Raw genomic sequence first — 13,067 nt, 5'->3', positions numbered from 1 at the left:
ATGGAGGCATTTTCTCAATTGAGAATTCCTCTTTCCATCCTCTAGCGTCGCCGCCATGAAGAAGGTGGTTCGGCAGCTTCGGGTGGAAGCCGGGCTCAACCGCGTGAAGGTTTCCCAGGCAGCTGCAGACTTGAAACAGTTCTGTCTGCAGAATGCTCAACATGACCCTCTGCTGACTGGAGTGTCTTCCAGTACAAATCCCTTCAGACCCCAGAAAGTCTGCTCCTTTTTGTAGTCAGCTATCTTGAGGTTTTTTAAACCACTTTTCATGAACCTGTGGATATTCTGAAGTCTGTACAGAAGCTTCTCTAACATGTGCCATAATACATAGTCTTTACTTGTCAATCCTTAACATCTACCTCTCTGAATCTTCATGGATTTCTGTTTCACAAGGTTTAATTATTTTATATACACTGGCTGTAGTATACAATAAAACAGCATACAAATAAAAAAAAAGAGAGAATTCCTCTTTCCAGTGACTCAAGGTTGTGCCAAATTGATATAAAATTAACTAACACAGTGGTACACACGTTTAATTCCAGCACTTGGTGTGAAGAAGTTGGTGGGTCTTTTAGAAGATCCAGGTTAGCATGTGTGTGTGTGAGAGAGAGAGAGAGAGAGAGAGAGAGAGAGAGAGAGAGAGAGTGTTGGGGGTGGGGCAGTAAAGAAACCACTGAAATGACTGCTCTAATAGAGGAGTTTGGTTTGGTTTGGTCTGGTTTTTTGAGACACAATTTCTCTGTGTGACCCTGACTCAGAGACCTGCTTGCCTCTGCCTAGGCATGTGCCACCACGTCCAGCAAGGGGTGAGAGGGAGAAAGGTTTTTATTGTGGATAAGAGGGAGAAAAACATCCCTAAGGCATCTGGAAGAGTTCAGAGCAGAAGGAAAAACTGAACATGGCCAGGGCTAGAAGAGCAGGAGAGTGTAGTAGAGACAGAAAAAGACAGAGAATGATAGGAGAGCAAGCAGAGAGCGACAGAGGACAGTAACAGCAGCAAGAGCACAGCAACGGAGCTCAGCAACAGAGAGAATGATTAGACTCTGACCTATGAGCTTGAGGGAGTTTAGGGTAGAGGAGGAGGTGGGAGGGTATAGGAGACTAGGGTGAAGGTATAACAAGTATTTGTGAATAGGACCGAGGAGCCTGGAGGCCAACGTGGACTTCTGTGGTATGAAACGGCAGGTGCATGGACAGCTATGTCCTTCTGCCAGAGGCAAGGAGATGGGGAACCCGTTTCACAAGTTCCTGAGGAATGCTGGCCTTTATCTAACAGTCATAAATTCTTCAATAGTCCAACTTGAGGTAATTTTTAGATATGGACTTCATGAGACCTAACAGCTTTATCTCAAAGGAATAAAACTGTGGCGGCGCAAATGAATACAGACAGATTATATAGATATATACAGCTTTAATAAGGAAATAAACTTACAGGACCACAGGTTCCCGCGGAGCACTGGAAAAGCGGAGCAAAAGAAAAGGGCTGCTGGGCTCACGCCCGGCAGATTTATCCGTAAACATTAGCCCGAGGCGAACACGCCCCCAATGGGTGGGGCTATGTCCCTACATCTCCCCCTTTTGTCTAAATAAGATAGAACCAAACCAAATACAACTATATACAATAATAACAAATAATAAATATAACAAACAATATTGAGAACAAAACTTTTGCTAAACATTCTATCTCAAGGAGTCTAAATAACATAGAGAGTAACTACAATTATATAATCTTCAACTCCGTCAAAGATCTGAGAAGGGAATAAATATTACTTAACAATCGAGAGATATCCAAAATGTGCAACAATTGACAGAGACAACTGACTACCTGGGCAATCACCCAAAGTCTCGTTTGCAATGTTGAGTCAACCAACTTTGGCTAAGGCCTAACATAACTGGCATACCATTATTAAAGGCAAGGAACTTTCTTAGGACTATCCTACCCTGTCTTGGCAAGATAAGACAATCCTGTTTCATCCACTTAGGGATATTCTTTATCTTTGTCAGAAGTTGAGGTATGGGCTTTTCTTAACCCAAAGGCCAGTTCTGCCAAGAAGACAAGCTCCCAGTGGAGTGTCTTTGGTGCTCAACGTTCTCTCGGGAGTAGAGTGGTGTTGCCAGGAGTAATTGTGTCTCTTTGGCATAGAAATTTTAGGTTAGATTAAAGGCCATTTTCTACAGCTCTTCGAAGAGGCTGAAGATCATACTATCTATACTAAATATAATCTCTATGTAACTAAAAGACCTGATAAACTTAAAAATAAATATGACAAACATATAATTCTCAATACCTATCTAACTTTGAAGACTAAAAGAATAAACAACTGTGCAATATATGAAGACAATGATCTTCAACTGTAAACAATGTCATAATATCAGAGGTAGAAATGTACAATGTAATATGGTAGATGTATCAATACAATATGGACAAAGTTATAAGCATACTCATACAAAAATAGAGGTAGGAACACTCATATTCAATATTCAACATATCAATATACAAGAAACAGTACCAGTACAATTTTCTATAGACAGTAATTCACAAATACCAATCATCCCAAAAAACCAGTTACCCCCTTCTTCTTCCTCTTCTTCTTTTTTTTTTTCCAAAAAAAAATATCACCCCATCCCCTCAACCCTAAACCAACCATTAAAAGATGTCCCCAACCCTGAGGGCAAACTCTGTTGGGAGAGGGGATGCCGTCCTCTAAGATTGCTTCTAGCTGACATGGGGGCGACGTTCTTCTTAGGGGGTCCTGTGAAAGCAAATGATGGTAAAATTTCCAAATTAACCTTTGACGTAAGAAAATTGTAACTAGTCTCAGAGCGTTTTGAGAAGGTCCGACCAGAGTGTTGTCAAAAATGTGCACCATTCGAAATTGTCTCTTGTAGTTGGTACCAAAAAACAGGTCTAATATTAGCGCTTTAAAAAAAAAAATCATGACGTCATAAAAACCAGATGGAGTTGATGTTGTGGGGCCCCATCTTCATCCTGGAAACTTCAAAGATTACTGTAGGAAAATTTGTTGCTTGTTATGGGAAATTTAAACATTAACAACAAGGACATATACTGACATATAAAGAAAGACACAGATATGAGGAAAAGCAAAGAAAGTTTAAGACATATATATATATATATATATATATATATATATATATATATATAAATTAATACTTACAGAACAAGTCCCTCCATCAGTAATTAAATATTAGGGGTACCTTAAATTCTTTGAAGATGGGTATTTTCCTGTGGAGATAAGAAGAGAACCCTGCCCCCAACCTATTTGTATTACTTACCATCAGTATGATTGCCATCCATGTGATTGAATTGTTATTTATCTTTCCCAACTGGCTTCTCTTCATCAAAACGAACCTTTATCAATTTTGATGGAATCCACAATTTTTCCTCACCTGTGGAGACAAGAGCAAATCCCCTTCCCCAACGCAGCACATCTCCTGGCTTCCATTGTGAGGTCAGCACATCCTTGAAATAAACTGGTTGATTTAGTTCAGTAGACTTTTCCATTATCCAATGTCTTTCTGCAGCCGATGTTCCCTTCTCATTAGCGCTGAGGAAATTCAAGGTTAACAAAGCATTATGTAACCTATTTCTGGGGGTGTTTTCCACCCCTTTCTGTTTGTTCAACATATCCTTTATAGTTCGATTTGATCTTTCTATGACTGCTTGACCTGTAGGATTGTATGGTATACCTGTAACATGCTTGATATTGTAATAATCAAAAAACCGTTTCATTTTCCTAGAGACATAAGCAGGACCATTATCTGTCTTTATTTGTGTAGGTATACCCATGATAGCCATGACTTCTAATAAATGAGTGATAACTGAATCAGCTTTTTCTGAACTTAAAGCCGTTGCCCACTGAAAGCCTGAATACGTGTCAATGGTGTGATGAACATATTTTAATTTGCCAAATTCTGCAAAGTGGAACACATCCATCTGCCAGATTTCATTCCTTTGGGTGCCCTTTGGATTAGCCCCTGCAGGCAGTGGCGTTTGGTTATAGAAAGAGCAAGTAGGGCATTTCTTTACAATCTCCCTAGCTTGTTGCCATGTAATAGAAAACTCTTTCTTCAAACCTTTGCTATTAACATGATGTTTTTTATGAAATTCAGAGGCTTGTAGCACACTACCAATCAATAATTGATCAATTTCTGCATTACCTTGTGCTAGAGGACCTGGCAGACCCGTATGGGATCGGATGTGTGTTATGTACATAGGGCAAAGCCTGTTCCTAATCAAATCTTGCACCTGGATAAACAAAGAGGTTAGTTCTGTATCATCAGGTATAAATTCAGCAGTTTCAATATGTAAAATAACTCTTTCTGCATATTGTGAATCAGTAACTATATTAATAGGTTCTTTAAAATCCCTTAGCACCATAAGAATGGCATATAATTCTGCCTTCTGGACAGAATCATAAGGACTTTGTTCCACCTTACCCAAGTCTTCTGATTTGTAACCTGCCTTCCCTGATTTATTGGCATCAGTATAGAACGTACGGGCTTCAGTTATTGGAGTATCACGGACGATTCGAGGAAGGATCCAAGAAGTTCTCTTTATGAAGTTAAGCCTCTTGCTTTTTGGATAGTTGTTATTAATGTCTCCCAAGAAATTAGCACAAGCTCTTTGCCATGGTTCATTATCTTCCCATAATTTCTTTAGTTCATCAGCAGTGAAAGGCACTATAATTTCTGCTGGGTCTATGCCTGCTAGTTGACGAAGTCTCAACTTGCCTTTTATAATTAACTCAGAGACTTTTTCTACATAAGTTTTCAGTTTCTTACTTGGTTTATGTGGTAAAAAGATCCATTCCAAGATAATATCATCTCTCTGCATTAAAATTCCTGTAGGGGAAATTTTTGATGGTAGTATGACGAGAATACAGTCGAGCTCTGGATTTACCCTATCCACATGTGCCTGTTGTAATTTTTCCTCAATCATCGTCAGTTCCTTTTCTGCTTCAGCTGTTAATTCTCTGGGACTGTTTAAATCTTTGTCACCATCCAAGGTTTTGTTCAAATGAATTATTAGATCAGGTGTTATCCCAATAGCTGGCCGTAGACTGGAAATGTCCCCTAATAGTCTTTGAAAGTCATTAAGAGTCCGTAGGCGATCTCTCCGAATTTGTGCCTTTTGTGTCTTAATTTTTTGTAAACCTATTTTATAACCTAAATAATTAACAGAATCTCCCTTCTGAATCTTTTCAGGAGCAATTTGCAATCCCCATTTTGGTAAAAGTATTTTTATTTCTTCAAACAGTCTGTTCAAGGTATCCATGTTTGAATCGGATAACAAAATGTCGTCCATGTAATGATATACTATCGATTTGGGAAATTTCTTGCGTATTATTTGCAATGGTTGATTCACAAAATATTGGCACAGGGAGGGGCTATTTAACATACCCTGGGGGAGGACGGTCCAGTGGTACCTCCTCGAAGGTTGAGAATTATTATAAGTAGGCACTGTGAAGGCAAATTTTTCTCTATCTTCTTTTTGTAAAGGTATAGTGAAAAAACAATTCTTTAAATCAATAACTATGAGAGGCCATCCTTTTGGCAATAAAGAGGGCAAAGGAATTCCAGATTGCAGAGGGCCCATAGGTTGAATAACCTTGTTGATAGCCCTGAGATCTGTCACCATTCTCCATTTACCTGATTTTTTCTTAACCACAAATACAGGAGAATTCCAAGGGCTGGTAGATTCTTCTATATGTCCAGCATCTAATTGCTCTTGTACCAACTGTTCTAAAGCCTGTAACTTTTCCTCAGCTAAAGGCCATTGCTTTGTCCATATTGGTTTCTCAGTCAACCATTTTAAAGGCAAGGCTGTTGGTATCTCTGAAGGGACATCAATTGCTTGTTCTTGTACAGCCCGAATGGCCGGTTTTCTCCGTTTGTAATATCTTTTAATATTATCCCCAGAAATATAGGCTCTAGAAGTAGCAGGAATGTTAATTTGGGTATTCCATTGTTGTAATAGGTCACGACCCCATAAATTCATTGCAATATTGGCTACATATGGCCTTAATTTTCCTATTTGTCCCTCTGGTCCTATACATTCAACCCATCTCGTGCTCTGCCTTACTCGAGATAGGGTTCCAATTCCCAGGAGCTGAACATTTACATTCTGAAGAGGCCAATATGGATGCCACGATTCTGGGGTAATGATACTTACATCCGCACCTGTGTCCAGCAGGCCAGTAATAAAAATGCCATTTACACACACTCTCAGCTTTGGTCTTTGGTCATTTATAGAAGTTTGCCAAAACACACGGAACTCATCTTTCTGATCATTATTGCTTGTAACAGTAGGCATGGGGCTTTCTAATTGTCCTGACGAGTCATGTTCTCTGTAGTAACTGGAAATGACTGAACCATGTTTGCCATGGGGGCCTGTGAGGCCCCCCCTCTCACGTTTCCCGTCTGTATCAGGTTGCCTTGTCTATCTCTTGTAGACCTGCACTCATTCGTCCAGTGTCTGCCCTTTCCACATCTTCTACATAAACCTGAAGGCTGAGTCCTCCTATTTCTGTTATTTCTAGAAGATGCATTATTATTATTTCTGAAAATCCGTTGTCTACAATTCCTTTTCATATGACCCATTTTGCCACAATTAAAACATTTGGTATTCTGATGTCTCCTTTTACCATTGGAAATTGCTTCTTCTACCCATGCTTCAGTGCCATAGTCAAATGTATCAACATCTAGTGTATGCAAGACCCATTCTTCTAATGGCGCTGATCTGAGCTTTAAAGGTCCCAAAATCCTTTTGCATTCCACATTTGCATTTTCATAAGCCAAAGTCTCGATCATTATACGTCTTGCTTCTGGGTCAGATATCCCTATTTGTACAGCTTTAGTTATTCTTTGTAAAAAGTCACTAAAGGGTTCTCTTTGACCCTGTTTAACTCTAACAAATGATTCCATCCTCTGTCCTGGGTCTTGCACCCTGTCCCAAGCCCTTAAGGCTGCTGTAGTACACACAGAGAGTATGTTTTCATCCAAATTAGCTTGTTCCTGAGGCTCAGAAAATAGCCCCTCTCCCAAAATTTGATCTATGGAAATTTCAATTCCCTTTGCTCTTTCTTGCTGTTCTAAAAGTCTAGCCTCTTGCCTGAATAAGCATTTCCATTTCAATTGCGTTCCACTCTCAAGGACAGCAGAGCTCAGTTGAAACCAGTCATTGGGCGTGACCTTATTCGTCGTGGCCCAAGATCTTAGCATCTCTTTAACAAAAGAGGCATTCATTCCAAAAGTCATTACAGCCTGTTTAATTTCTTTGAGATCATTCATACGGACAGGTTCCCATGTATCTTCCTTGATGACCCTAGGGTTTCTGGAACCAACTACTTTCTCAGTTGTTACAACTGGAAAGGCAGGTAGAACTGTAGGTAGAGCTTTGTGGGAATTGTCCCGGAGGGATTTACCCACAGATTTAGTTAAAATATGCCTTTCTACCTCTTGCTCTTCTTCCTCAGAATTTAGAAATTCCTCAATCTTTTCAATTCTATTCACCATTGCCTTCTTTAATGTCTGAATCTCCTGTCCAGAATTATGTTCTAAAGCCTTCATTGAGGATTCTAAAGTATGAAGTTTGTCCATTAGAGATAATGTCTCATCTTTGGACATAATTTTTATAGCATATACCGTGCCTTCTTGTATAGATAATCTTTCTGTCAATCTGTCATAAGCTTTAGACAAAATCCGATTGTCACATTCAGCAGTTTTGATTCTCTCAGTTAATGTTTCTGTTCCTACTGAAAGGGACTGAAGCTTACGATCCAAATCAGCTGTTCCCTCTTCCATAGTAATGAATTTCTCCTTAACATCAGCCTGTACCTCTTCAAAATTTTTTCAGTTTGTCGAGTTGTGTTAAACAAAGATCTGTTCTCTGCCTGGAGAACTTCAAACTGATTTTTGAGAAGATTGTTGTCATTCTCAATTGTTTTTAAGCGTTCAACCTCGTCTCGTAAAGACTTTATCATATTTCTATTATCAAACCATACAGTACCAAGGAAAACTACGAATCCCAGAAAGATCCATATCTGTGGGCTGACAGACACTTCTTGTAAAATCTCCCACATGGTACAACTGAAAAGGCTGTTAAAGTCTTGAATGGTAATGTTTTCAGACATTTTTCTTATTTATAAAAGAAAATTATGTACCTGTAATGAAGTTTTCCTGCCAGTGGTGGCTAAAGAAATGCACCTGAGTCCACGTGGTCTAAGCCAGAGCCGGTCTGAAACAATTAACTCAAAACAAAAATTATTGTACTGCCTGTTAAGGGAAGGGGTTGGTGGCTTTTACTTCAAAACCGCAGGTGCTTCCCTTAAATCAGGCAGTGAGGGTTTGGAAGAAGCAGGGAGCTATTAACTACTCTGTGGGGGGGTCGCTGCTCTGTGACTGTAGTGGCCTGGAGTGGGGGAAGGGAAAGCGAGCAGGGAGCGCGCTGTAAATCGCCTTCCTGAGCTCAGGCAACTAGCCGGGAAAGGTGGAGCTTGCGCCCCCCCCTGTGCCGGGTCGGGGGCAAAATAGCCCGATGTTGGGATGCCAAATGTGGCGGCGCAAATGAATACAGACAGATTATATAGATATATACAGCTTTAATAAGGAAATAAACTTACAGGACCACAGGTTCCCGCGGAGCACTGGAAAAGCGGAGCAAAAGAAAAGGGCTGCTGGGCTCACGCCCGGCAGGCAGATTTATCCGTAAACATTAGCCCGAGGCGAACACGCCCCCAATGGGTGGGGCTATGTCCCTACATAAAACAAACAACAGGAAGCCACATAGTGCAGTGGTTGGGTATTTAAGACCTTTTCTAACATTTAAAACAAGTTTTTATATATTCAAGGAAGGATTTGATTCATTCCCATAACTGCAAGTCCAGAGAAATGAATTTCAGGCATCACTGGATCTAGGCAGTCAAAACTGTTCATTATGCATTGAGCTTTAGGTCTACCTGGCAATCTCTTAGCTGCCAAACAAACACCTAGGCATGGTCCACATGCTCACCATGAGACTAGTCACAGAAGCCAAAGAGAATTGCTTATTAATTGAGGGAACATCTGTAAATATTCTCCCATAAGAATTGAGAACAGAGTTGGGCAGTGGTGGTATATGCCTTTAATCCCCACACTTGGGAGGCAGAGGCAGGTGGATCTCTGAGTTTGAGGCCAGACTGATCAACAGAGTGAGTTTTATAAAAACCAGGACTACATAGAGAAACCTTGTCTCAAAAACCAACAACAAAAGAATTAAGACTAGAGAGGGGTTACCCTCAGGAGCTTTGTAGCTTGTCATTTCCAGTGAGACACATACGTTCTTGGCAGCACCATTCTACTTGAAAAGTGTCAAAGAACTTCTTTGTGGAGTTTGCTTTTGTTGTGACAAAGTTAGCCACTGGGCAAGAATCTGCCCTTGCCTCAACTGCTGACTGTATGCTGTCCAAACTGGATAAGCAGGACACAAAACAAGGTGACTGCCAAACTTTTCTGAGACAAGGTAGGTAAGTCCTTCAAAATTCTTGCTTCACAGAAAAGTCTATCAGATATTCTAGGCCTGCAGGCCAAAGATAGATGCCCTAATGCTGCTCTGCACTTCCCATTTACTCAGGTAATGTTTTATCCTCAGGTCTCTGATGGGGTTGAAGACTAGATAGCTATAGTTTTACTGTTTTGTTACCAAATTAAAAAAAAAATCACAAAGGAGATGTAAAGTTTATAAATAATGAGACACATAAATGCTTAAGTTGTTTGACAAAAAAGTGCTTTAAGGTCTAAAAGGATATTTTTAGGTTGATAATATAAGTTATGATAGAAAATGGTTTAGGTAGAAAACTGTGGACTCATCAAGATGGAATAAATAATAGAGCACTTTCTCCAAATTTACCAAATACAAATGGACTGGACATGGTGAATGTAATTCTCACCTGATAAGTGTTATTATATATAGTTTACTGTGCTAGAGGTAAAACCTTCACTTTTTGTTTAGGCAAAAAGGGGGAAAGTTGTGGAATAAACTTTTTGTACATTGTGAAGCTGTGTCTGCCTAAGGTAACTTCTGGCTGCTTTAATAAAGAGCCGAATGGCTGCTGGGTGATGGAGGCACACGTCTTTAATCCTCTGCCCCCCAAGTGCTGGAATTAGAGGCGTGTGTATCACCATGCCTTCAGTCACCACAAACAGACTGCCTAATGTGATGCCTGCCTGCTGTTAGAGCACTGAAGAGATGTGCTGCCCAGGCCCTGGACGGTACCTGAAGTCTGTGCTGTGTGAGCAGGCCTGATTCTGTTGTTCTGAAGCTTGAGGCTGAAAGATCTTGTAGGGGTGGGGGATGGGAATGGGGGCGGGGGATTTATACTAGGAGGCTCCACCGAAAATACTAACCCGACATCTGGGTCTGCATGCACCTGTCCGTCACTGTGTTTAGCAGGGACAGACCCAGGCTTGGAGTCTGAGGCAAAGCACTGTGGTCAATTCTCTGTGGTGTCCGAGAAGGGATTGAACAACACATAGGTAAAATTGTCTCCCTGCCCACTTCAAGGCATCGCTCCATATTTCCTAGCTACACCTAAGTTCTGTAGCCTCTCACCTGGTTTCCTGAGCTCTTAAGAAAACACTTTAAGATGTGGGTGGTTGTTTAAATGGATGTTGCCAAGGAAGACTGGAAAGGGCCCTGGAAAGCCCTGCTGTGCAGCTCTGAAGATCTTGTATTCCATTCTTCTTCGTGGGGAGGATATTGAGCCCTGGGGGAACAGATGTGCGGGGTGCTGTCCAAAGCCGGTGTGGACTTCCTCTAGGTTCCTTGGATTAACACATAGGACATAATGAATCAGCAACCACACTCATTTCACTTTGATGAGCTTCTAGTTCTCTCCTTAGGTCTTTACTGTTATTTGGTTGTTTTTTTTTTTTTTTTAACCTTCAGTAACACAAGAGTACAAAAGGGGAGACAGAACATTTCTTAGTAAATTAAAAAAAAAAATCTAAAATCTATCACACATGGTGGTGTGTGACAAGACTCTTCCTGGGGAGACACAATAACACACATATCTTCTGACCCCAGATAAGAAGCCCACAATAGACCAAGGAACAGATATCACCAAAGTCCAACTTAATAAGCCAGTCGGTTTTGCTGGGGTTGCTTACAGAAACCTAGGTTACCGACAGCAGCAGACTCAAGGACATCTGTACACCAAAGCACAACGCGAGTGGCAGCTCACAAAATCTGGGACCGTGGAGCGCACTGCACTGCTTGTAGGCACTTCAACAGGCTGGAGAGTCTCTCCCAGTGACTCGGCTGGTCTAAACTCTTTCAGGAAGCGTGACTGGTTCCTGCTTCTTCCAGGGAGCTACTGTGCACTCAGAGTCTTCTCTGCACTTGACTCCTCCGAGATTCTTCTTTACAGCTTAGCATGGCCGAGAATGATGTTCAACACTCTTTATTGCTCAGTCTTGGGAGCAAGGGACCTGGTGTGTCTGGTCAGTTTCATGGACTTTCTGAGGCTCTTTTGAGTTGTTTACCTTCTGTCTTAAAGAGTGTGCCTGAAGGATGGATGTTTAAATGGTAAGAAGCTGCTATACAGCACATAGTGGCACACACCTACCTCTGGGATACGCAAGTGACTGCAAATTGCAAGTGACTGCAAATGCAAGACCAGCCCAGGCTACACAGTGAGTTCCAAGCCAGCCAGAGCTACATAAGAAGACTCATCTTATGTCAGGCAGTGGAGGCCAGCCTGGTCTACAAGAGTTAGTTCCAGGACAGCTAGGACTGTTGCACAGAGAAACCCTGTCTTGAAAAACAAAAACAGAAGCCTGGGCATGTTGGCTGGTGACTACAGTTCTAGTACTTGGGAGGTGAAGGTAGGTGGATCATGAGTTCAAAGCCATCCTTGTCTACATAGCAAGTTTGGGGGCATCCTGGGCTAACGGTGAACTTGTCTCAGAAAACAAAACAACTCTAGCACTTGGGTAGTAGATAGAGGCGGGAGGAACAGAAGTCCAAGAGCATCTTTGTTTACACAGAGAGTTTTGAGGACAGCCTTAGTTACAAGAGAGTTTGGCTCAAAAAAATAAAAAAGTAAAAAACAAAACAGTCCCGCAAAGTCTACTTATTCTTACTCTCCTGAAAGCAAGAATTCTAGATACAAAGTCACCCAGACTGTATTGAAGTACTCTTTTATTTCAAGTCATAGGGATGGTGACATAGAGATGACCCACTGGTACAATGTGGGGTGAAAGAGAGGGCTTTGGGCCTGAGCAACATAAAGGATGGAGTTCCAGATAGCTGGCGTAAACACTTCTCCGGGAGGAACAGTGTCAGGGTGTGAGGTGTGTCGGGAATATGTAGTAATTAGGAGGACAAGATGGCTGTCTCAATCATAACTCCACTCTGTTGCTTAACTTGGACGTCTCTCCATCTCCCTGCTCAGGCCTGCTCCAAGGCAGAGAAGCTGTCAAGCAACGTGAGGGTGGGGTCAGCTCTCTGGTCCCTTTGCCTGCTGTGATTCTCTTCCTGCTCCTCACCCCATACAGGCTTCTTTTCTAGGAGATGGGAAAGCCTCAAAACTGGCACCTGTGCAGGTGCCTCTCTGGGAAAGAGCCCCCTGGGGCTGGCCTGTGTAGTCTCAGACATTCCCATATGAGGCTTCCTGGAGACAGGTCCGCAGACTGTGGAGCTGTCCCTCCTCGGACTGTCATTTCTGTCCTTGTCATTTGTTCAAGCCACTATAGAGTCCAAGGCTTCTTTAGGGATGCTTTGGAATCCCTGGAGCTAGCTTTATAGGCAGTTGTGACCTGCTCAGTATGGATGCTGAGAACCAGACTCAGGTCCTCTGCAAGGATTTATTTATTAAAAAATTAACTGAGGCTGAACATGGTGGCACAAACCTTTAATCCCAGCACTTGGGAGACAGAGGCAGGCAGATCTCTATGAGTTCAAGGCCAGCCTGGTCTACAGGGAGAGACTGTACAGAGAAACTCTGTCTCAAAAACCAAACAAACAAAAAAGGAACTAACTGCTGGGCTGGGGAGGTGACTCAGAGGCT

This window comes from Chionomys nivalis, chromosome 6 (assembly GCF_950005125.1).
Source record: "Chionomys nivalis chromosome 6, mChiNiv1.1, whole genome shotgun sequence".
NCBI lineage: Eukaryota > Metazoa > Chordata > Mammalia > Rodentia > Cricetidae > Chionomys > Chionomys nivalis.
Note: the sequence above shows the minus strand (reverse complement) of the source record.